The sequence below is a fragment of the Camellia sinensis genome, chromosome 7 (genome assembly GCF_055761805.1).
Source record: "Camellia sinensis isolate YWXY chromosome 7, ASM5576180v1, whole genome shotgun sequence".
NCBI lineage: Eukaryota > Viridiplantae > Streptophyta > Magnoliopsida > Ericales > Theaceae > Camellia > Camellia sinensis.
The window spans coordinates 197491081-197515620 of record NC_138967.1 but is presented as its reverse complement, the minus strand read 5'-3'; the positions used below and the strand labels follow the sequence as shown (position 1 = coordinate 197515620).

The window sequence follows — 24540 nt, the reverse complement described above, 5'->3', positions numbered from 1 at the left end:
AACCTAGTCTGTCACCCTGTTGGAGAATAGGGAAAGCTGCGACCATAGTCAGGGAGAAAAGTAGTACCTGCGGTTCAACCAAGAAGAAGCGAGAGATCCCCAGCAGCATGAGGTAAGTCATTACCAATTGCCCCTGTGAGGTACCTTCATTTCCTAGCTATTACATTGCATTTCAGTTATTACATTACAGTGCATTGCATGAATCCTCAACTTTCAAACTGGCTTCGCGTAGCGTATAAGTCCACTCTTTCAAATCGGCTTCGCGTAGCGTATAAGTCCAACTTTCAAACCGGCTTCGCGTAGCGTATAAGTCCAACTTTCAAATCGGCTTCGCGTAGCGTATAAGTCCACTCTTCAAACCGGCTTCGCTTAGCGTATAAGTCCAACTTTCAAATCGGCTTCGCGTAGCGTATAAGTCCAATTATCAAACCGGCTTCGCGTAGCGTATAAGTCCAATTATAAAAATCTCCCTGCATATCATTTTGCATCTTGCCCTCTGCCTGCGGGCACATCTCTGTTCATTTTGTATGTTTGTCTAAGTCTTCGGCCTTGTCAAAAATGGGTCGTCTCTGGGCTTTGACATTCACTCCCGTCACTTGTGACTTCCGAGTTCTGTCAAAGAGGGGCAACTGTAGACACCCCATTTTTGACCGACCTTAAGACTCAGACATCACCAGTTGAGCACTCGGTGATATTGCATGTTGTGCTTGTTCAGAAGTTTCAGAGTCTTGGCTGCGAGCCCCGCCTCCGGATTTCCGAACCCTCTTCGGTGCCTTGCCTCGGTTTGCGAACCAGACTCGGTTTTCTCTGTTTCTTTTCCTGAGGGGAGGGAGAGGTCCCGTAGACCATCTCTCAGTGGCCGTGAGCTACATTTTGTGGCCGTAGGCCATTTTGCCCATTTCGGAGCCCGGTTTCCGGTTTTTCGGGACTGTTGGCCGTGTGCCTCGGTTCGGGACCGCCTAACCATCTCCGTTTGCCCCGATTTTTGGCGTACTTCTTATTTTCTCCCTTTTGAGGGACACTGGGGTCTCGGAAACCCACTTCGTGGCCGAACGCCACTTTCGGTGCTTAACAGCCCATTTTCGGGATCCCGAACTGCGTGTTTTGGCTCCCGAGCATTCGTTTTGCATCGATTTTTGTTCATTTTTGGCAGGTACCTCTGTTTCATCATTAGGAAGGCCATGGAAGGATGGGAGGCTAGTAATTGTTGCAGCAACCAGTTATCTCTCCTCCGGAGCCCTCCGACACCCGTTTTTCCAACTTCCGGGCCAATGTTGAACACCTTGGAGTTAGTGTTGCCCACTTTCAACCACATATTTGTGATCCACACACTTGGGAGGATCCTAAAAGTTTATGGCCGGCCATTAATTTTTCTTTCCATTTTTGCCCCTCCTCTTCCGGGCCAATGTTGAACACCTTGGGCCCACTTTCTTGAACTTTCAACCACATATTTGTGATCTACACACTTGGGAGGATCCTAAAAGTTTATGGCCGGCCATTAATTTTTCTTTCCATTTTTGCCCCTCCTCTTCCGGGCCAATGTTGAACACCTTGGGCCCACTTTCTTGAACTTTGAACCACATATTTGTGATGTACACACATGGGAGGACACCAAAAGTTGGTGGGAGGTCAGCAATTTTGCCGAAAAGCCAACTTCTTTTTGGTCAAAAGTGGTTTAGCATGAATCCGGGAAGGAGAAAAAGCTGCGCGGCTTCCCCAAAATGGGCGTAACTCTTTTCACAAGAGGAATTAAGATATGAGGCCACCACAATTGGAGAGCTTACTTCCGGGGCTTCATTTTGCACTCAAGAATCTCCCAAGTCCAAGTCCGGGGGGGAGAGATGTGGTTGGTTGAAGTCCGCCTGGACTGAATCTGCGGGGCTTCACGGAAAAGGGCATAACTTTTTCTACAGGAGGAATTTTAATGCAAGGTTTGCGCCATTGACAAACTAACTTCTGGGGCTTCATCCTAGGGGGTGGCCGGCCACTTTTTCTGGCCGGCCGGCCACTTTTTTCTTTGACCTAGCCGGCCGGCTAGAGGAAGTGGCCGGCCGGCCACCTGCAGCAAAATACCTGGCCGGCCTGCTTTTTCAGGTTGAGTGCATTCCAGCTGTGCCTTGGTTTTCCCCCAAAAAATATCTACATCCGGGGACCCTTTTGAAAGAAGAAAAAGGCTCATTTTTCCTTCCACTTTGGGAGAGGCTCTTCTCTCTCTCTCTTAAATTTTGCTGGCCTCCCAACTCAAGAAAAGGGGTTACAAGGCTTGCTTGGAGGAGATACATACATAGCACCCCATTTCCTTCAAGTTTTGGGTTCCATTTCTTCATCATCTTCAAGCTCTACCACCACCCTTCCATTCCAGCAGCAAGGGGAAGAATTCCAGCAGCTTAGAGTCACCAAATCTGGTCCAAGAAGCAACAAAAGTGTTGGTCTTCAAAGGTAAGTCCAATTTCCCTCTTTTCTAGCTCATTCTTGCACCATCTCTAAGCCATACATGCTTATTAATTTGAGCTCCGACCAAAACTGAAAAGGTCATTTTTTTTTAGCTCATTTTCTTGTTTCATTAAGGGCTTAACCCTGTTTGAGCTCTCCATATTGCACTTGCTTCAATATCCTCCTTAAATACCGTTTTCTTGCATGCTTGGGCATCCTATCATGCTTCCATTTTTGGACGATTTACAGGCCTAGAGATGGCCTTATTTTGACCTTCTTAACATGTTTCATTAAGGGTCTTTGGCTGTTTGGTGAATATTTTGCATACCTCATGTTATATCCTCTTTTGAGCCTTATTTTGCATTGCATTTCTAGCATGTTTGTATACTTCTTTTGGGTTTTTACAGTTCTGGAAATATGCTTATTTTTTGTCCCTCTTCAATGTTGTAGAAGGGAATTTTTCAGTTTGGGCATTGCATATACCACTTGCCTCTTTGGCCACCTTTTGGTCCATTTTCTTGCATAAGAACTTAGCCTTATCTATGTTTGTTTTTGAGGTTTTTACAGTTCTGTGAAAGTGCTTATTTTTGGTCCCTCTTCAATGTTGTTGAAGGGCCCGAACCTGTTTGGGGACAGCAGCTATGAGTTGCTTCTTAATCTCGTGTTTATTCCCCATTTTTGCATGCATATTTTGCCCTGTTTTTGTCCACTGTTTGGCCATGCTATAAACTGGAAAAGTGCTTATTTTGGGACTGCCTTGCTTCTGTATTTACATTCCATGTGCCAATTATGCATGTTTGGCATAGCTGTAGGCCATTTCGGGTGCCATAATCCATCTTCCGGGACTTTTTCATGCATCGGGTGTGTTTTCGCCTCATTTCGGGGCTGTTTTCCCCCACATTTCAGTGCTGAAATTTCATTAGCATGTTTGCATGTCATTTCCATGTCATTTGCATCGCGTTATGCATCGCCTCGGTTTGTGTGCCCGTGTGCACGCATTTCGAGGCACCTCATTTTCTGCCATCGGCATCTTATGTGAGTGCGGCTGAGGCTCTCTCATGTTAGTATAAGTCCATATTGCATTATGTATGTCATTTGCATCGCGTTATGCATCGCCTCGGTTTGCGTGCCCGTGTGCACGCATTTCGAGGCACCTCATTTTCTGCCATCGGCATCTTATGTGAGTGCGGCTAAGGCTCTCTCATGTTAGTATAAGTCCATATTGCATTCTGTATGTCATTTGCATCACATTCCGCTACCGCCTCGGTTTGCGTGCCCGTGTGCACGCATTTCGAGGCACCTCATTTTTATCCGCCGGCATCCTATGCGAGTGTGGCTGAGGCTCACTCATGTTGGTATAAGCCCATATCATGTTTTCATGTCATTTGCATCACATTTCGCTACCGCCTCAATTTGTGCGCCCGTGTGCACGCATTTCGAGGAACCTCATTTTTATCCGCCGGCATCCTATGTGAGTGTGGCTGAGGCTCACTGATGTTGGTATAAGCCCATATCATGTTTTCATGTCATTTCATCACATTTTGTCACCGCCTCGGTTTGCGTGCCCGTGTGCACGCATTTCGAGGCACCTCATTTTTATCCGCCGGCATCCTATGTGAGTGTGGCTGAGGCTCACTCATGTTGGTATAAGCCCATATCATGTTTTCATGTCATTTGCATCACATTCCGCTACCGCCTCGGTTTGCGTGCCCGTGTACACGCATTTCGAGGAACCTCATTTTTATCCGCCGGCATCCTATGTGAGTGTGGCTGAGGCTCACTCATGTTGGTATAAGCCCATATCATGTTTTCATGTCATTTTATCACATTTTGTCACCGCCTTGGTTTGCGTGCCCGTGTGCACGCATTTCGAGGCACCTCATTTTTATCCGCCGGCATCCTATGTGAGTATGGTTGAGGCTCACTCATGTTGGTATAAGCCCATATCATGTTTTCATGTCATTTCATCATATTCTGCCATCGCCTCGGTTTGCGTGCCCGCGTGCACGCATTTCGAGGCACCTCATTTTTCTCCACTGGCATCCTACGTGAGTGTGGCTGAGGCTCTCTCATGTTGGTATAAGCCCATATCACATTTCCATGTCATTTGCATTGCGTATACCATTGCCTCGGTTTGCGTGCCCGTGTGCACGCATTTCGAGGCACCTCATTTTCATAGCATTTTACCATCGCCCCGGTTTGCGTGCCCGTGTGCACGTATTTCGAGGCACCTCATTTTCATAGCATTTTACCATTGCCTCGGTTTGCGTGCCCGTGTGCACGCATTTTGAGGCACCTCATTTTTAGTATTTTACCATTGCCTCGGTTTGCGTGCCCGTGTGCACGCATTTCGAGGCACCTCATTTTCATTGCATATACCATTGCCTCGGTTTGCGTGCCCGTGTGCACGCACTTCGAGGTATTTCATTTTCATAGCATTGTGCATACTAGGTTGTATCTTAGATTGCATTCTGTCTTTTTTCTCAGTTTGCGTGCCCGTGTGCACGCATTTCAAGGCGTCTCATTTTCATTGTATTTATGCATTTTCTCAGTTTGCGTGCCCGTGTGCACGCATTTCGAGGCATCTCACTTCCATAGCATTGTGTATGTTAGGATTGTATATTAGTTGCAGTTCATGCATATCATGCATATTGCATCGTGTCCGAAATAGGAGTTAGCCCGAGCACGGGAAACGAGGTACATTTCGTACTCCGGGTGACGGAATGTGTCTCAATTCCCCAGTCACCGACACTCCGGATTATCCATGATGGAGTTAGGTTTTGGCTATGTTTTCATGTGCATGCATCCTATATTGAGTTGTGCATTTCGATTCCTCGGCCATCATGCCTCGGTATGCGTGATTGGTGGCACGAGGATCGAGACATGCATATATCTGTGCAAATACATTGCTATGCCCCTTTCCTGCTCTCCGTTGCAGCAAAATCAGGAATCAGCAACTTTTTGGGGCTTGGCACGTATTTCAAGAACAGATGTAAACAGAGGCTAATTGGGGCATTCCGGTGGATTTCTGCGCAAGACAATCCGGACATGCATCATCCATCAAAAGCAAGGCAGTCCCTGGCCTGCACGCCAGTTTTATTTGCTTTCTTAGTTAATTCTTTAATTAATTAGAATTTTGTAATATTTTGGACTGTAATATTCTTTTATTTGGGACTGTAATATTTGGACTGTATATTTATTCGGACCCTCTGCGCGAGGGCACAACTGTAATAAGTGTGCGTGAGTGTGATGTATGTCTTCCAACCCCACGTCTTTCTCCCTTTTATTTATCAGCTTTTGATGGTTAGATTAGGGCATATTTCGATTAGCATACAGTATGACAGCATGTTTGCATCATTCATCTGTATTGCATGCACCGGGCTCGGCGCATCATACTAACTGCATTGTACTTTCAATTTCAAAGTTGAATACATGTTAGCTGTAGCATTCCATATGCCACCTTAGAATAGCCGAGCCTGCTATAGTTGCATTTTGCATGTGTTGCATTAGGCATTTCTGTATACTTAGGATTCATGCATAATTTCTAATGAGTTTCTATTTCGGCTTGGAGTACTCGGTAAGCTTTATGCTTTAGCATCCTTGCATGAGTGTGAGTGACTGCCATGAATAGCATGCTTACCATGAGGCTATGTGCTTATCTGATATAACTGCCTGAGTGCCTGTAGGTGAAGGTCGGGTTGTTTAAATTGGAACAAATCATTGACTGTGAGTTTTAAGCCCATTAGATAGTGGCAAAATCATCTTTTCTAAGCCCACCTGCGGGTGGCAAAATCTGCATTTTAAGCCTACTTGCGAGTAGCAAACCATCTTTCAAATAAACAAGCATGAAATGTTTTGTTCCAATTCGGGCGACCCAGTCTATACTTATATGTTGTGTGCATCACATAGTAACCTAGGCTAATAACCGGAATAAGAACACACAAAGTTTTCAAAAATAGATATCACGGTTAGTAGAGGCCGATCTTTGATCGGGCGAGCAGGGGTGCTCACGAGGTGACCTTCCCCAATCGTACCCAAGTTCCCGAGCCGAGGCAACTTTGGTGATGACGGACACGTGGCCTTTGGCACCGAGTCAGGGTTTCCTAAATTTCCCATTAAAAAAACATTTAAGTGGCGACTCTGTATCTGGCAAAGCAGTCCATGTTTGGCACTTCTTTCAAAAATCTGTTTTTCTCAAAACGATTTGCCAGATTTGGACTCTTTGGTTCAGACTTAGAACCGTGACAAATTTGAGAGTCCTGAGCTGTAGTGACCCCAAAATGAACAGAACGGGAGCTCATTCCTCCCGGGGCGTTCGGGGACGTCTACAAATGCCTTCGCCCAATCTTTCCCTTTGGTCCAGTAAAGTCCAACCAGCTGTATTAGAGCCTCTCAGAGATGTCTGTCCATTCTAAGTTGTTCTGGTTCCGGGCGATTCAAGGCCTTCAATTCTAGCAGAAGCGTCCCTGCTCAGCGTAAGACTTAATCGAGACCTTCAAGTCAAACCTGCGGTTGAGCTCGAGTAGTCGGAACACAGACCTCAGTGAAGTTGCCTAGGGAATACCCCTATAGCTTCCATTTTCCTCATGACATGTCGGAAGTCAGGAGGAGAGGTAACAAAAGCGGACTCTTCTAGCTTAGCTACAAACTTTCTACTCACTGAGTGAGAAGAGTCCCCTATTTTCTTTGTTGACTTGAATCTTATTCATTTCTATCATGAATGGAATCAAAATCATCAAGAAGTATGGGGTTACCTCTGGAGGTGCTTGTATCAAAAGATCAATCAAGACAAAAGAAAACTCAGACATCGGTATCGGGGTCATGGAGAGAATCTATTCCCGTTACAACGCACTACTGACGCTTTTCCCCCACGGCTTGCTTCCTTCGACTTTTTAGGGTAAGGAAAGTCCGAAGGGTAATCCGACAACTCCTGGAAGTCAAAGAAAGAAAGGCATGTCGAAGAGCGGAGGATAGGTAGAGATAAAGCTGAGGTAAGTAGTTAACTGAATATGGATGCTAGGGTAAGAGAGTAGGAGAGATGAAGGTTTGGCACAAATTGTGATTTTCTTTTTATTGAACTACTAAGCGCTAAACAACATTTGGGAACTATAGTCTTTGTTTGTTTGGTTGACCGACTCAAATCGATTGGTCACCGATAGAATATTCGGGGCTTATGGAAAAGCCTGCATTCTTCGCTAAACAATATTTCCTTCTCCTTCTTTTCTTTTTTTAGGTTCTTAATCAGTATTAGGTCATGTCTGCTCTTGCGCGGATATTTCCAATTCTTACTAATCCTGGGCTATTGAAAAGAGAAGCTAAACCAAACCATTAATTTTTAGTTCGAGTTGCTAGAGTTGCTAGAGCTGATGTTCTTGCTAGTTCTGGTCAGCATCTTTCCTCTGATGCGAGGGAAATGTGAGTGAGAACTATGACATATAGTAATTTTTCGGAGTGTGTTCATCAGTCTTCCTTCTCTGACAGAGCAATTATAGCCTATAAAAAGACTGAGTATACCCCACCTCCAATAGACCCCTTAGTTTGAAGTACGAGTGATTTTACTGTAACTTTCAGGGCAGCTCTGTCAAAGGGAAGTCCAGTTCCTTAAAGGTCAAGGCAGTTACATTAGCTAATTCTCAGTGTCACGGAAAAGTGCCCCGAGGCGTTCAATGCGATGTAACAGATCCTCCTACTTGGTCTTACCATTACCAGCCAGCCCGAGAGTGAAAGGCGCTCTTTAGCAAAAGAGGTTACCAATGCCCCTCCTGCCATTTCCAATTCATATATCGATTTTTTCTATTGTCTGTCAATTGACGTTTCTTTTTATCCTTTCGAGAGACCTCAACATATTCAGAAGCCCCTCTTTCGTTTGGCCTCCTGTTACTATGTCTCGGAGTCGGCCCCCTATCACTTAAAGGCCTTATCATACGAAGAAAGCTGACTTCTTTTCATCTAACGGAAGCTAGAAATCACACAACGTAGATGAATGGAACAATAAATGAAGGAAACCTAAACGGATAAAGAATAATGCAACCCTTTTTTAAGCTCGTTTCAAGCCGAAAAATAGTAAATGAAGCTTACATCACCCCCCTCCCTTTTTTTTTACATTTTTAATATAAGAGCCTAAATCTAACACTACCCATCAGTCATCCAACACAACCAACTATTCATAAAAGAGAAATTAATTACAGAAATCAGTGAATGAAATAAGATGGCTATAAAAAAAATTGAAATAAAACCCCTAGGAACAAGCAAGGAAGATTTTTAGCTCCAACGACAAACGAACTTACGCGCAAGGCATTTTCAAGGAGTAGCCTGCTTCCCATTACTCAATAGGGCAATTCATCGCATATAATTAAGGGAGCCATTGAAAGGTGACTAAAACACCAGAAATGGTGACTACCCGAGCTAATGATAGAGGCAAGAACACTTTCCGGCGAAGTCCCATTAATTGATTATAACGATATCGTGGAAATGCTGCACGAACCCATATATATATAAATAGAAAAAGAATCACTAAACCGGATCAAGCACGGGATCTTTTTCAAAATAGGAAGATCTAGGATAGACCGTGTAGACACACCATTTTTGACCGTCCTCAAGACTTGGACGTCACCATTGGAACACTTGGTGATTACCCTTGTTTGTGTTCGTCTTGAGTTCCCAGAGGTCTCGGTTGCGCGCCTTGCCTCAGGATCTCTCAACTCGATCGTGTTGTGTCTGGTTTTGCACCAAACACTTGTGTTTTGCCTTGGAAGGGCAGGGAATGCCTTGTGAGGCATCCCCACACATCACCGGCCATGGCTTGAGGCCACCGGCCAGTGATTTTATGCCATCGGCAATGTATATTGCCGGTCGGCACTATTTGTTGCCGGTCGGCCATTTATTTTGCCAAAATGGTAATTTTGAATGGCCAATCACTGTTCATCTACTTTTTGTAGCTATTTTGTGCCAGCTGTGATAGCTGGCGCCTACTTTTCTCCCCTCCATACACGTGTATAGAGGGATCTCTCTCTTGACAAGCTTATTTGACAAGCTTTACAAGAGAGAGCTCTATAAGAGAGAGTCTTCTCTCTTGGATTTAGGGTTAGAAAACATAGTTAGAGAGCTCTGGTTTTAGGTTAGGATTTATATATCTATCCTATAGCTCTCTCTCTCTCTCTTGAGCTTAGTGTGTGTGTTTTGTCTTACTTTTGCTCACAAGCACCCACCATCACACCATCCCTTGGAGCTGAGGCCTCTTGAGGATTTTTTTGGAGGTTTTGAAGCTGGTTTCAACCTAAAGAAGCTGCTGGAGCTCCATTGTTGAAGAGGATCTTCAAGGGTACGAAGCTTGGTCCTTTTTACCCCTTTCTTGCATTGTATTTTTGCCTACCTTACAAATGTTTTTGTGTTTAGTATATAACATAAAAAAGTTCAGTTTTTAGGCCCTCTAAATAGTTTGTTTAGATTGTTTTGTGATTTGAGGTTGTTTAACCCCTTTTGAGGCTTGTAAGGCTACTTTTTGTGCCATTTTGTGTGAGCTCCGGGACCATTGAGTTTGGGCCTCCTCACCACTGAAATCTTGAGGGATTTCAGAGTTGGGGATGGTGCCTTGAGGTCCTAGGAAGGAGAGGGCCACCCCCTCTCCTTGTTGTCTTTGAAAAGGACCATTTTTTGGCCTCTTGAGGGAGCACCTAGCTTAGGCTCTTGTTGACCATGCCTTAGCTGTTATTTATGCTTATTTTGCCATGGAATAGCATTGTTTTAAGTTGGTTTAGACACACCATGCATGCTTAGCATACTTGTCTTGTAATGCCATGAAATTGCCTTAACATGCTTTGTGCTTTGAGACTTGTTTCTAGCATGATTTTGGCTTAGCTTTGTGAAGCTTTTATGCATATTTTGGCATGATTTAGGTCTAATTTTGGTTGTTTGGGTCATCCATGACTTGCTTTGCATAGCTACCATGCAATCTAGCTTGCATGCTTTGAGTGTTGGCTCCTCTACCATGCTCTATTTGCATCATTTCAGTGGTTTGGCACCATTAGTTATGATATTTCAGTCCTTTCCCTATGCTTGTATGCTTGCATTTGATGCTTCTTTGATGCTTTAAAAGCTTGTGTTGAATGTTCCATGTTTGGTCTCTTTTGCATGCTTCCATTTTTAGGATACTTGGATGCCATCTAGGTGTTCCCTTAGCATTGTTTAGGTCTGCCTTGAACATGTTTTAAGTCTTCTTGGCCTTGTGGGGCTTGGTTGGCTTGGCCATGGTTTAAGTCTCCTTGCCTTGCCTCAAGTATTTGGACCAATTGCATGCTTTGTTTGTCTCGTTTGCTTGGTCTAGTACCATCATTAACCTGATTTTCTAAGCTCGTGTGCATGCCATATGTCCATGTTTGCATCCTCCTAAGTGTGCTTAAGAATTGTCTCTTTATGCCTAAGTGTTGGCCCTTGTATACATGCATGTTTGCATGTCATTAGTCCTTCATTTTTAGGCACTTTGGCCACTATTTTAGGTTAGTTTGAGGGCTGCCTAAATTAGTCTAAGTCCATTCTTGCATGTTGTAACATGCTTACCTTGTGTGTTGATTGCATGCTTGGCTTATCACGTGTTGTGGCATGTTCAAGTGACTTTGCATTTGGCATGCATTTCTCTTAGTTTGAATTACCTAACATGTTGCATGCTTTGCATACTTGCATGCTTGAGTAACTAGCATAGTTGTCACATGCCTTGTATGCTTGTTTGCATTACCATGTTGCATGCCTAGTTAACATGCTTAGGTCGCATTGCATGCATGCTTTGCCTCTTGATTATCCATGATTGAGGCTGAGCTCCTCACTTGTTTGTTGGTTTGCATTGCATTTGAAATCAACATGCATAAATTGGTCTCTTGGGCCATCACGCATTGAAATGCGCGGTTGATGGTCCAAGAACCAAGGACCATGTCCCTTTGAGTCATAAACATGATAAGGGATATGGTCGGTGCATAAATTGCTTGGATTGCATTGCCATGCAAAGCCCTGTCCTCTGCTACTGTCAAACAGATTCTGCAGGAACTTTTTGCCGATCAACTGCACAGAGTGCCGACCGGCAATCCATCTGTGGCTGATGGATTCAGTTTTGGCTGATCGACACCAAATCACAGCCGATGATGATTCCCTCCAGCCGGTGGTGTCTCCCAATGTCCAGGGAAGCAATTCTGAGAATTTGGCAGTCTTCAGAGAAGCAGAGCAGGGAAAACAGAGGCAGCTTGCGCATGGCAGTGGACTTCCGAGCAAGACCTGAGCACGCGTGCATTGAGCTCTCTTCCCGAGGCCCTTTTTCTTGCTTTCTTAAATTAATTAATTCGTTTAATTAATTTAGTTGGTCTGTAATAATTAATTAGCTAGGTTAGTTAATTCATTATTTGAGTTGTATTATTCTTTCGGTCCCTCCGAGCGAGGGTGAATTTGTAATAAGTGTAGGTGAGTGTGTGCATGTCTTCCAACCCCCACTTCTTTCTCCCTTTTACTTACCTGCTTTGATGGTTAGTAATAGGTCATGTTTAATTTAGCATATCTTATGCTATGCATGCGTGCATCATTCATCAGTATTGCATGCACCGAGCTCGGCGCACCATGCTAACTGCATTAGTATTTCAAATCTAACTTGAATACATGCTACCTGTGCATTTTCACATGTCATTCATAGAGTAGCCGAGCCTACTCTAGTGACATTCCGTATGTGTTGCATTAGGCATTTAAACATGGACTTGGATCATGCATTGATTGCTAACGAGTTCTTTGTTTTGGCACGAAGTACGATGTAAGTATTTATGCTTTAGCATCTCGCATGAGTGTGAATGTTAACATGACAGCATGCTTACCATGTGGCTAGATGCTTATGTGTTATAAATTGCCTGAATGCCTGTGGGTGAATGTTGGATTGTCTGACTTGGAGTAGCTCATTGAAATACGTGTTTTAGCCTACTTGCGAGTAGTAAATTCCAAAACATTTTTCCAAAACAAACGGATATGCAATGCTTATTTCCAAATTAGGCAATCTAGTCTATACTTTTGTGTTGTGCACATAACATAGTAATCCTAGGCTAATAATCGGGATAAGAACACATAACGTTTTCAAAACTGAATATCACGATTAGTAGAGGCCGATCTTTGATCGGGCGAGAGAGGGTGCTCATAGCTGACCTTCCCCAATGTAACAAGCCCGCGGGGGACCTCGCTACAGCTTGGACTCGACTTGTAGTCACGGTTCTAAGTCTGAACCAAAGAGTCCAAATCCGGCAAATCGTTTTGAGAAAACAGATTTTTGAAAGAAGTGCCAAACATGGACTGCTTTGCCAGATACAGAGTCGCCACCTAAATATTTTATTTTGGGAAATTTAGGAAACCCTGACTCGTTGCCAAAGGCCACGTGTCCGTCATCACCAAAGTTGCCTCGGCTCGGGAACTTGGGTACGATTGGGGAAGGTCACTTCGTGAGCACCCCCGCTCGCCCGGTCATAGACCGGCCTCTACTAACCATGATATCTATTTTTGAAAATATTGTATGTTCTTATTCCGGTTATTAGCCTAGGTTACTATATGATGCGCACAGCATACAAGTATAGACTGGATCGCTTGAATTGGAACAAAACATTTCATGTTCGCTTTTTGAAAATGGTTTGCTACCCGCAGGTAGGCTTAAAACATTTGATGATTTATTCCAATTTAAGTAACCCAACCTTCACCCACAGGCATTCAGGCAATTATATCACATAAGCAATTAGCCTCATGATAAGCATGCTATTCATGGCAGTCACTCACACGCATGCAAGGATGCTAAAGCATAGAACTTACCGAGTACTACAAGCCAAAATAGAAACTACATTAGAAATCATGCATGATCCTAAGTATACAGAAATGCCTAATGCAACACATGCAAAAATGCAAATATAGCAGGCTCGGCTATTCTAAACATGGCATATGAAATGCTACGGCTATCATGTATTCAATTTAGATTTGAAAATACGATGCAGTTAGTATGATGCGCCGAGCCCGGTGCATGCAATACAGATGAATGAATGCAAACATGCTATCATACTGTATGCTAATTGAAATATGCCCTAATCTAACCATCAAAAGCGGATAAATAAAAGGGAGAAAGACGTGGGGTTGGAAGACATACAACACACACACGCACACTTATTACAGTTATGGCCCTCGCGCAGAGGGTCCGAATAAATATACAGTCCCAAATAAAATAATATTACAGTCCAAATATTATAGTCCAAATAATATACAAATTCCTAATTAATTAATGAATTCACTAAGAAAGCAGTAAAACTGGCATGCAAGCCAGGGACTGCCTTGCTTCTGAAGAATGCTGTATGTTTGGGCTGCCTTGCGCGGAAATCCACTGGGATGCCCCAATTAGCCTCTGTTTACACCTTTTCTTGAAATGCGCGCCAAACTCTAAAAAGTTGCTGATCCTTCATTTTGCTGCAACAGAGAGCAGGAAAGGGGCATGACAATGTATTTTCACAGATATATGCATGCCTCGATCCTCGTGCCACCAATCACGCATACCGAGGCATGATGGCCGAGGAGTCGAAATGCACAATTCAATATAGGATGAATGCACATGAAAACACAGCTAAAACCTAACTCCATCATGGATAATCCGGAGTGTCGGTGACTAGGGAATTGAGACACATTCCGTCACTCGGAGTACGAAATGCACCTCGTTTCCCGTGCCCGGGCTAACTCCTATCCCGGATACGATGCAATATGCATGATATGCATGAAATGCGACTAAGATACAATCCTAACATACACAATGCTATGAAAATGAGATGCATCGAAATACGTGCACGCGGGCACGCAAACCGAAAAAATGACAGAATGCGATCTAAGATATAACCTAGTATGCACTATGCTGTAAGAATGTGATGCCTCGAAATGCGTGCACACGGGCACGCAAACCGAGAAAATAACAGAATGCGATCTAAGATACAACCTAGTATGCACTATGCTGTAAAAATGAGATGCTTCGAAATGCGTGCACACGGGCACGTAAACCGAGGTGATGGCATGCGCGATGCAAATGATAGAGAAATATGATATGGGCTTACACTAACATGAGAGAGCCTCAGCCATACTCACATAAGAGGCCGATGGATGAAAAATGAAGTGCCTCGAAATGTGTGCGCACGGGCACGCAAACCGAGGCAATGCATACGCAATGCAAATGCATGGAAATGACATATAGAATGCAACATGGACTTATACTAACATGAGAGAGCCTCAGCTGCACTCACATAAGAGGCCGATAGATGAAAATGAAGTGCCTCGAAATGCGTGCGCACGGGCACGCAAACCGAGGCAATGCATACGCAATGCAAATGCATGGAAATGACATATAGAATGCAACATGGACTTATACTAACATGAGAGAGGCTCAGTCGCACTCACATAAGAGGCCGATAGATGAAAATGAAGTGCCTCGAAATGCGTGCGCACGGGCACGCAAACCGAGGCAATGCATACGCAATGCAAATGCATGGAAAATGATATGCAATCATGTTAATGGATTTTGAGCAATGAAATGTGGGGGAAAACAGCCCCGAAATGAGGCGAAAACACACCCGATGCACAGAATAGTCCCGAAACACGAATTTTGGCACCCGAAATGGCCTATAGCTATACCAAACATGCACAATATGGATATGCAATGAATAGACAGTAGCAAGGCAGCCCCTAAATATGCATTTTACCAGCACAAATCATGGCCAAACAGCAAGCAAAGATAGGGCAACAATGGCATGCAAAAATGGCCTTAAACATGAGGTTATGAAGCAACTCACAGCTGCTAATTCCAAACAGGTTGGGGCCCTTAAACAACATTGAAGAGGGGCCAAAAATAAGCATATTTTCAGAACTGTAAAAACCCTAAAAACAATCATAGACAAGGCTAAGTTCTTACGCAAGAAAAAGGGCCAAAAGGTGGCCAAAGAGGCAAGTGGTATATGCAATGCCCAAACTGAAAAATTCCCTTCTACAACATTGAAGAGGGACCAAAAATAAGCATATTTCCAGAACTGTAAAAACCCAAAAACAGTATACAAACATGCTATAAATGCAATGTAAAATGAGGCTCAAAAGTGGCTACAACACAAAGTATGCAAAATATTCCACAAACAGCCAAAGACCCTTAATGAAACATGTTAAGAAGGTCAAAATAAGGCCATCTCCAGGCCTGTAAATCGTCCAAAAATGGAAGAATAATGGGCTGCCAAAGCATGCAAGAATGGGGACCAAAAGAGGGATATTGAAGCAAGTGCAATATGGAGGGCTCAAATAGGGTTGAGCCCTTAATGAAACAAGAAAATGAGCTTAAAATAAGGCCATTTTCAGTTTTTGTTGGAGCTCAAATCAATAAGCATGTATGACTTAGAAATGTTACAAAAATAAGCTCAAAAAGGGGGAAAGTGGACTTACCTTTGAAGGCTTGACTTTGGTTGCCTCTTGGCTTGAGTTTGTGGCTCCTTAGGCCTTGGAGAACACCTTCACACTTCTAGAATGGAGGATGGAAGGGTGGGGGGTGGTGGTGTAGAAGAAATGGTGGTGTTGGACTTGAAGGTTTTCAAGGAAATGAGAGAGATAGAGGATGAATTTTGCATCAAGGCTTGAAGATGATTTTCTCCAACCTCCAAGAACAATGTTGCCTGCTGGTTATATGGACCAAAAGGAGGAGGAGCATGGAAGGAAAGGGTGGGGGAAAAGGACCAAGCCTTTCCCCCACAAAATATCCCCCGGATACAGATATTTTCTGGGGGAAAGGGCTACACTGCTGTAAAGTGGAAGGAGAGAGGAACATGGCCGGCCACCTATTGGGCTTGGAAGTGGCCGGCCGGCCACCCCCCCTAGCCGGCCGGCTAGGGGTCAAAAGGATCAACTTGAAATAGTGGCCGGCCATATGATATTAGGATCCTCCCATGTGTGTACATCACAAATATGTGGTTTGGGGTTGAAGAAAGTGCCCCCAAGGTGTTCAACATTGGCTCGGAAGGAGGGGTTCAAAAGGGTCAAGAAAGATTAGTGGCCGGCCATGAACTTTTAGGGTCCTCCCATGTGTGTACATCACAAATATGTGGTTTGGGGTTGAAGAAAGTGCCCCCAAGGTGTTCAACATTGGCTCGGAAGTGCGAAAGGCGGGTGTCGGAGGGCGAAAATGGAATATAACTGGTTGCCAAGATAATTGCTGGCCTCCCACCCTCCAGTGACCTCCCTGGTGATAAAACAGAGGCACTTGCCAAAAATGAACAAAAACCGATGCAAAACGAATGCTCGGGGCCAAAACATGCAGTTCGGGGTCCCGAAAATGGGCTGTTAAGCACCGAAAGTGGCGTTCGACCACGAAGTGGGTTTCTCAGACCCCAGTGTCCCTCAAAAGGGAGAAAATAAGATGTATGCCAAAAATCAGAGCAAATGGAGATGGTTAAGCGATCCCGAACCGAGGCACACGACCAACGGTCCCGAAAAATCGGAAACCGGGCTCCGAAATGGGAAAAATGGCCTACGGCCACAAAATGTAGCCCGCGGCCACTGAGAGATGGTCTACAGGACCTCTCCCTCCCCTCAGGAAAAAAAAACAGAGAAAATCGAGTCTGGTTCGCAAACCGAGGCAAGGCACAGAAGAGGGTTCGGAAGTCCGGAGGCAGGGCTCGCAGCCAAGACTCTGAAACTTCTGAACAAGCACAACATGCAATATCACCAAGTGCTCAACTGGTGACGTCTGAGTCTCAAGGTCGGTCAAAAATGCGGTGTCTACACCCAATCGTACCCAAGTTCCTGAGCCGAGGCAACTTTGGTGATGACGGGCACGTGGCCTTTGGCACCGAGTCAGGGTTTCCTAAATTCCTCCATAAAAAAATATTTAGGTGGCGACTCTGTATCTGGCAAAGCAGTCCATGTTTGGCACTTCTTTTCAAAAATCTATTTCTCAAAATGATTTGCCGAATTGGACTCTTTGGTTCAGATTAAGAACCATGACACGAATCGAGTCCGAACTGTAGCGAGGGTCCCTCGCGGGCGCGTCTACAGACGGCCAACCTCCTAGAGAGAGTGATGTGCACGGACCAGGTGAGTAGGAATGCAGCTCCGTGGACCACTTGTCGGGCCTGATAGGTGGTGGTATCACACCCTTCTCAAAGGAACCATACATGACACTCTCGCATCATACGACTTCATCTCGGAATAAGGATCCCCCTTTCCTTTGACCAATGGGTCCTCAAACCAACATGTCCTCCCTTTCTTGCTCATTAGCACTTTAGTTTTCAAAAAGGACATTTAGGCTTCACTAATAAGATAGAAAGGGCTTTTCTCATTTAGTTTTGCTTTGGCTTAACCATATCTTGCTGGTGCAGAAGCTATCGCAACTAAAAGAAAATAAATGAAAGAAGAAGGCAATAGCATTATAAAGACTATAGAGGCATTTCGGGCCGACTACAATATAAGTCATGAACGATAGCGAAGCCAAGCCGGATAGGCTTTTTTATGTCGAAAGCCCCAAAACTAGCTATCTTATAGCAGACAACTAACGCAAGCCTACTCAACTAATCTCATAAGTAAAAGCTTGTTCGTATTGCAACTAATAGAAAAAAAACAACTACTAGACTAGACTAGTAGTTGAGTGCTCCTTGTTGTTTGGATCTTGATTGGGTCCGAGCTTCCCAAGCTCTATGCTGTTGGGGAACTGTGCAAGGGTCTTATCACCTTCTTGATTTACTATATTTAAGCCTTTGGAGTACTTTGGGATTATATTCTGCGCACGAGGATTTGTGCTTATGGGCCGGGGTGAATATTGCAGACCAGCGAAACTGGTGGTCGACAATCGTTCGTACTTGGTAAAGGTTGTCGCGACACCTGTAGTAGGATAGAGGACTTATTGCAATGCTCGCGGACCAATTTACGATGTCTCCGTCGCTGACGTTCGTCAAGCAGGCCACGTGGATTGGCCAGGGTCTTCTTCGACTAATGATACCTTGATCTTGAAGCGTTTGGAGTATCTTTTTGATAGGCGCCTCTATTTGTATGGGGAATTCGCTGCTGATAGATCTCACCCAGTGTCCCCCTCCTTCCCCGCCGTCTTTTGACCCGAGGGAGTATACAATGATAACTTTCGGGCATGAGTACCAGATCGTGAGACTGCCCGTTGAACGTCCGATGGCACCTTGCTCTGACCTGAGCTATGCAACAACGAGATCCCCCTTAATCCCTGCTGGATGTACTTGATGGTCCCCCATAATACACTCACTTGGGGATTTCTTACTCTAGCTGTTCCAAGAGTCTCCGCGAGTCTCCGCTAGTTGAACCGCGTCCAGTAGACTCCATGTCCCGCTCATCCCCTTCGTCAACTGTTTGATCGGGATACTATTCCCTAGGTTCCTAAACTTGGAATAGATGCTAGAGCGTAGGTGGCAGGTAGTTATATGGATACGGTGCTTAAACCGTAGACACTTCTCCAACTCTCGCAAGAATTGTATGGGAGTCGTCCTCGGAGGGACTTCCCGAATGATCGTGCCGAGGAATTCTACCGTACTCCGTGCAGTTATTGTTATTGATCCTACAGAGCTTCCCAAACGTTCAGGCTGGATTGTAGGAAGTGAGCGATACGTTTTTGTATTTCTATGAGAAGCTCTACCGCACCCACGATTCCCAATAGTGAGTCATCAGCATATCGTGCGTAACAAATCCTTATTAAGTAACGGTTTTTTAAAGGGGCCAGCTTACGGGCCAGGTGCCTCTCTAACCTGAAAACTAGTATCGCCTCCCCGCCCAGCTCTATCAGCAGGCCCTTTCTTTTTCAATACTTAATAAAGTCTCTCGTGGCCCAATTATTATTATAGCTTTCTCTACCATAGAATTTGGCCTTCGGGGTCAGCCCTGCGGCTACTTCGACCATCGGGGTCAACCCTGCGGCTTCTATGGGGAAGGAGGTGCAAATGAGGCTCGAGGGCTTATTAAGAAAGGCGGCAAGGGCCGATGAGGGGGGGAAAACGAAAGGCGTTTTCTGGTTCCCCCTGAGTCGGGGGGTGCTTGTGGGGGGGTTATGCCATGACAAAACAAGGGAATGAAAGGCCGCTTTGCATTGGATGCTCTTTACCCTCCCCACAATGATGTGGCTAGGGAGGCTGCAGATGAAGTAGAAATGGCCACCCCTGGTGATAGTGGATGAGTCATTGCCACTGTTGAACCTCAAGTATGTTGCTGTTGCATTGCATGCATTGAAATTCTTGTGTGTCACTCTTACCACATTTTGTAATTATTTGTTATACTCAAAAACTACATACATATAGTATGCAAATCAAGAGTCAATTATATACTATCATTCATACACACAAAAATAAAATAAAGTAAATGAGACATAATTAATCACATAAAACATAAATGGAGCAATTTGAGTGACTTGTATTTTTTATAATAGATCCCACCAATTGATATATATAGTCAGGAAAGAGGTTGAGTGGATTTGGTTGTTTCTGTAGAAGGGGCAGTGGCCTGTGGAGTTAAAGTCTTCTTAAGTTCTTTTTTTGTTGTTGGTATCTGTTTTCTTTTTAGTTTTGTTGCTTTAAAAAAATCATGAGACTTAGGGAGTGGTTGTATGGATGTGAGCAGTAATAGTATAGATAATTGTAGTTTCCGAATCTCTCTTGATGCATGTCATTTTTCTGTTTCTTTAATTTCATGTTTTAATGAAATTATTCTTTATTGATCAAAAAAATATATATAATCAGGAAAGGATTGTTTTATGTAACTGGTATTGCGTTTATAATATTAGATCGATGGCAAATTACGCATGTACCTTTTGTAGTTTGACCCTTATGTCACTTTGATTTTTGTAATTTTAATTGCATCAATTTTAGTGTAAATTCTTTTAATATTGTTTAACTTTAGTCCTACTAAAAAAGTCACTTTAAAGATTAAACTGGAATTATGACACAAAATAGTCTGTTAGCTATCTTTAAAATAATTTAACTGTCTAATTTAAAATGGTTCATTTCTTTTTAAATGAACAATTTCACTCTTGATTTCTATCTATTTTTTCTTAACAAATGTCATCAATTGAATTCAATTAATACAATGTGAAAAATAAAAAATATAAAAACTAAATTAATACAAAAATAAATAAATTGCAGGTCATGAGTATCATCTAACTTCAATGAAAGAGCTAATTATATACACGAACATTAACGACGCATTTCAATAAGAGAATATGGAAGTTTGAAGCCAGCCAATTGATTCTTTCATGACTGGTGCCATCCTTATGCGTGTAGATTTTGTTTCCCTTTCTAGTAATGTTTTTTATTTTTAATTTTTTGGAATTGTTTCCATAAAAGTTTTTTTATAAATTAAGTCATCCATTTCTAGATGGACTTGTTATATGTGCTGTGTACATGCCAAGAATAATACAGCAATGCATATATAATAAATTCAATAGGATTATATAAATACTTTCTGTTCCAAAATCTTTGCAAAAATCTATTTCCATGAAATATTTTATTTCGAAAATGGATGTGTGGTATAAATGTGAAATTAGTGGGAAGTGAGTTATACCTACAGTGATTGTAAATCATCGATTATTTTTTTTAAAGTAATTTTTCTGAATTTATAATATTGCTAAAAACTTTAAATTTCTTATTTTAAAATATTCATAATTATTGAATCAAGAAAGAATCTCAAAATGGCAAGAAAAATTTATGGATAGAGAATTTGTGTCATATAAAGCCACAAGAATACAACAATGCTACAAATCCAAAAGAAATACCCAGAAAAGTCAATATATAATCCAAGTGCAAAACACACAATTATAATTGAATCTAAACCGTACACAATCTTTCCCAGCACATTTCCTGCTAAAAAATTTGGGTGCTTAGATTAACGTATGAGGATATACATAGATTCTGCTACTTAGGAGGAATGTCACCTTCATCTCTAACCAAACATTAAAGTATAAAACTTGAGAAGTCAAGAAGGATATGATTAAAAAAGAAAATTTCTCAAATAGCATAATAAGAGTAATATGTAATCTGTTGAACAGTATAAGTAAAGAATGCATTGATATGTGGAGTACATAACAGAAGAAGAAGAAGAAGAAGAGAAGCGTACCGATGGTGTCGCCAACAAGGAAGTTCTTAGAAGAAGACATTGTTGGTCCAACCAGAAGAGTCCCCAACCTTATACAAAACACCACCACCACAAACATCCTTGATCATCATTATCATCATCATCAACATAACCACTACTTTCTTCTTGGCCAAACCCATGACTCAAACCACCACAGAGAGAGAGAGAGAGAGAGAGAGAGAGAGAGAGAGAGAGAGAGAGAGAGAGAGAGAGAGAGAGAGAGGGGGGGAGACGGTGAATGAATGGTTAAGAAGAATCAGTGCCCTAGAGTGAGGCCTGATGTAAGCTTGGTCAACCGTACTCATCTCATCACCGGTTTTGATTTAGGAAAGTTTGAATATTTTGGTTTTGTTGATTTCATTAACAAAATTAAAAATGGTAGTATGTAGTATGAAAAATTATTTTTAAATTTTATTTTCAAAGTGAGAGATAAATTTAAATTTAAAATTAGTAGAATGTTCATTATAATCCATAAATTTAGTGATTCATTTTTCTAAATCAAATCTTTAAAAAAAAACATTTTTTTTTTCTAAATATATAACATGTCAAAAATTATGATACGTGATCGTCACCAATAATAAATGATCTAGATTGTCCATTTGTAATGCTAAATAAATTAGCTAAATTAGCATAAGAATAATATAAGATTATTTTTTTTATTATATTGTAACAAAATTCTCTCCTTTTGACCTTTGTTTAAGAAAAAAAACAGATAAAGAAAATGAGAATAAAATTGGCCAATGCTTCCATCTCTTTTTTATTTATTTTTTTCTTCTTTAAATCAAATTTATATACATAAAATTAAATCACATAAAGAAATAAAATATATATATACACTTTACTGTAATAAAAAAAAATGTACATATGTGAATGGTATGTGATTGACTCACTACTGGAAATTAGACTTTTAAATGCGTTTAAAAAACACCGCTATAGCTATCAAAAACGCGGCTAATTCTTTTTATGATGTTTAACACCAAACGCCGAAGATGCAGCCATCGCTATAGCTTTATGGAGCTTTAAAAACGTTGCTATATAAGTATAGGTGGCATTTTTTGAAACACCGCTCAATGTGCTGCATAACACTACAATGACGTCACACGTATTTAGCGACGTTTTAAAAACGCCGTTATAGTTCTTTTCTATTTTAAAAATATAACCGTTAGCACTATACTATAGTGGCGTTTGAAAATGCCGTTATAGCTTCATCTTTAATTTTTTTTGGTTGTTGAAATTGTGCTGTTTCTATGAGATTTAATTTTTCAAATCTAATGTCTGTCGATCAAGTTTTTTGTCTTTTTGATAAGCAAAATCAACTCCAACTGAAATCCAACTATTCAAAAACACCATTCTGTCACTTCTCAAATTACATGATTCAAGACAATACTATCTTATCAAATTCTAAAGAGTAGAGAAAGCGCAACCTGGGAGTGCAACCTACATCGGAATCAAGACTACATGGTTACAGCTAATTTAACAAAAAGGACATCGAATGTAATACAACAAAAAAGAAAATTTTGTTAATTACAATTTTCTCAGATATCTGAGATGCCAAGCTCTTTCCTCCCAGGGCAGCAGTAGTAGTGCAAAATGCTTGTCCTCTATTAAAGGCAAAACATAATCAGTCCAACATAATAAAAATTAAATGTCGTTTTATTACCTTAACTCTAAAGAGTATCACAGATATTTTCTCAAGATTGTAATGTAAACAAAATTAGTGAGAGACATTGTTAAGTGAGAACTAGTGCAAGGAGAGGTCACACATTCTAGGTGAAATTGAAAACCTAAGTATGATTTCCGCTTAGGTGAAAAAAAGAGGGTACTAACATATGTTTACCGCCAGTTTTAGGGTTTCATGCAACTGTAGACACCCCATTTTTGACCGTCCTCAAGACTTGGACATCACTGTTTGAACACACGGTGATCTTCCATGTTTGTGTTCGTTTGGAGTTCCCGGAAGTCTCGGCCCGCGCGCCTTGCCTCAGGATCCCCGAACTCGACCGTTTAGTGTCTAGTTTTGCACCAAACACTTGCATCTTGCCTTTGAGAGGCAGGGTGGGCTTGCAGACCATCCCCACCCACCACCGGCAGTGGCTAGATGCCACCGGCTGGTTTTTGCTGCCACCGGCAATATAGTTTGCCGGCCGGCACTCTTTATTGCCGGTCAGCACTATTTGTTGCCGACCGGCACTCTTTTTGGCCAAGATGGCATTTTTGGCCGGCCGATTGGTGTTCATCTGCTTTTGCAGATATTTTTAGACAGCTGTATTGCTTTTGCTCCCCTCCATACACGTGTATGGGGGGATCTCCCTCTTGCAAAGCTTGTCTTGTAAGCTTTACAAGAGGCATATAGAGAGAGGCTCTCTCTAAGGCAAAGGAGAGCTTTTAGACATTTTTGGGAGAGAAAAATACAGACCAAGCTCTGGTTTTTCTAGGGTTAGGGTTAGATATACACTCTCTATCTCTCTTTCCCTCTTATTTGTACACTAGGTGTTTTGTGTCTCACTATTGCACACAAACACCTAGTGTTTCACCTTCCTCTTGGAACTGAGGTTCTAAAGGCTTGTTCTTGAGTTTCTTGACTGGTTTGGAGCCAAAGGAGGCCATTGGAGCACCATTGTTGAAGAGGACTACAAGGGTAAGAAACTTACACCTTTATTCCCCATTTTTTGCATTGATTTTATACCCATCTTAGAGCTGTTTTTGTGATTATTGTATAACATAAAAAAGTTCTGTTTTTAGGCCCTCTTTATTGTTTATTAAGAGTGTTTTGTTGTTTGAGGGTTTTTGACCACCCTTAGGCCTCAAAAGGCCTCATTTTGAGCCATTTTGTGCTAGCTCCGGGATTTTGGTGTTGAGGTCTCTTCACCACTGAAATCTTGAGGGATTTCAGTGGTGAAGATGATGCTTTGAAGTCCCAAGAAGGAGAGGGCCACCCCCTCTCCTTGTTGTCCTTGAAAA

The 24540-nt window shown here is 42.4% G+C and overlaps 1 pseudogene; it reads right to left on the bottom strand.

The window, feature by feature from the left end:
* Positions 1-18064: 18064 nt before the first annotated feature.
* The window catches only part of LOC114257755 (uncharacterized), a 54426-nt pseudogene continuing 47950 nt past the window's right edge, over positions 18065-24540 (bottom strand).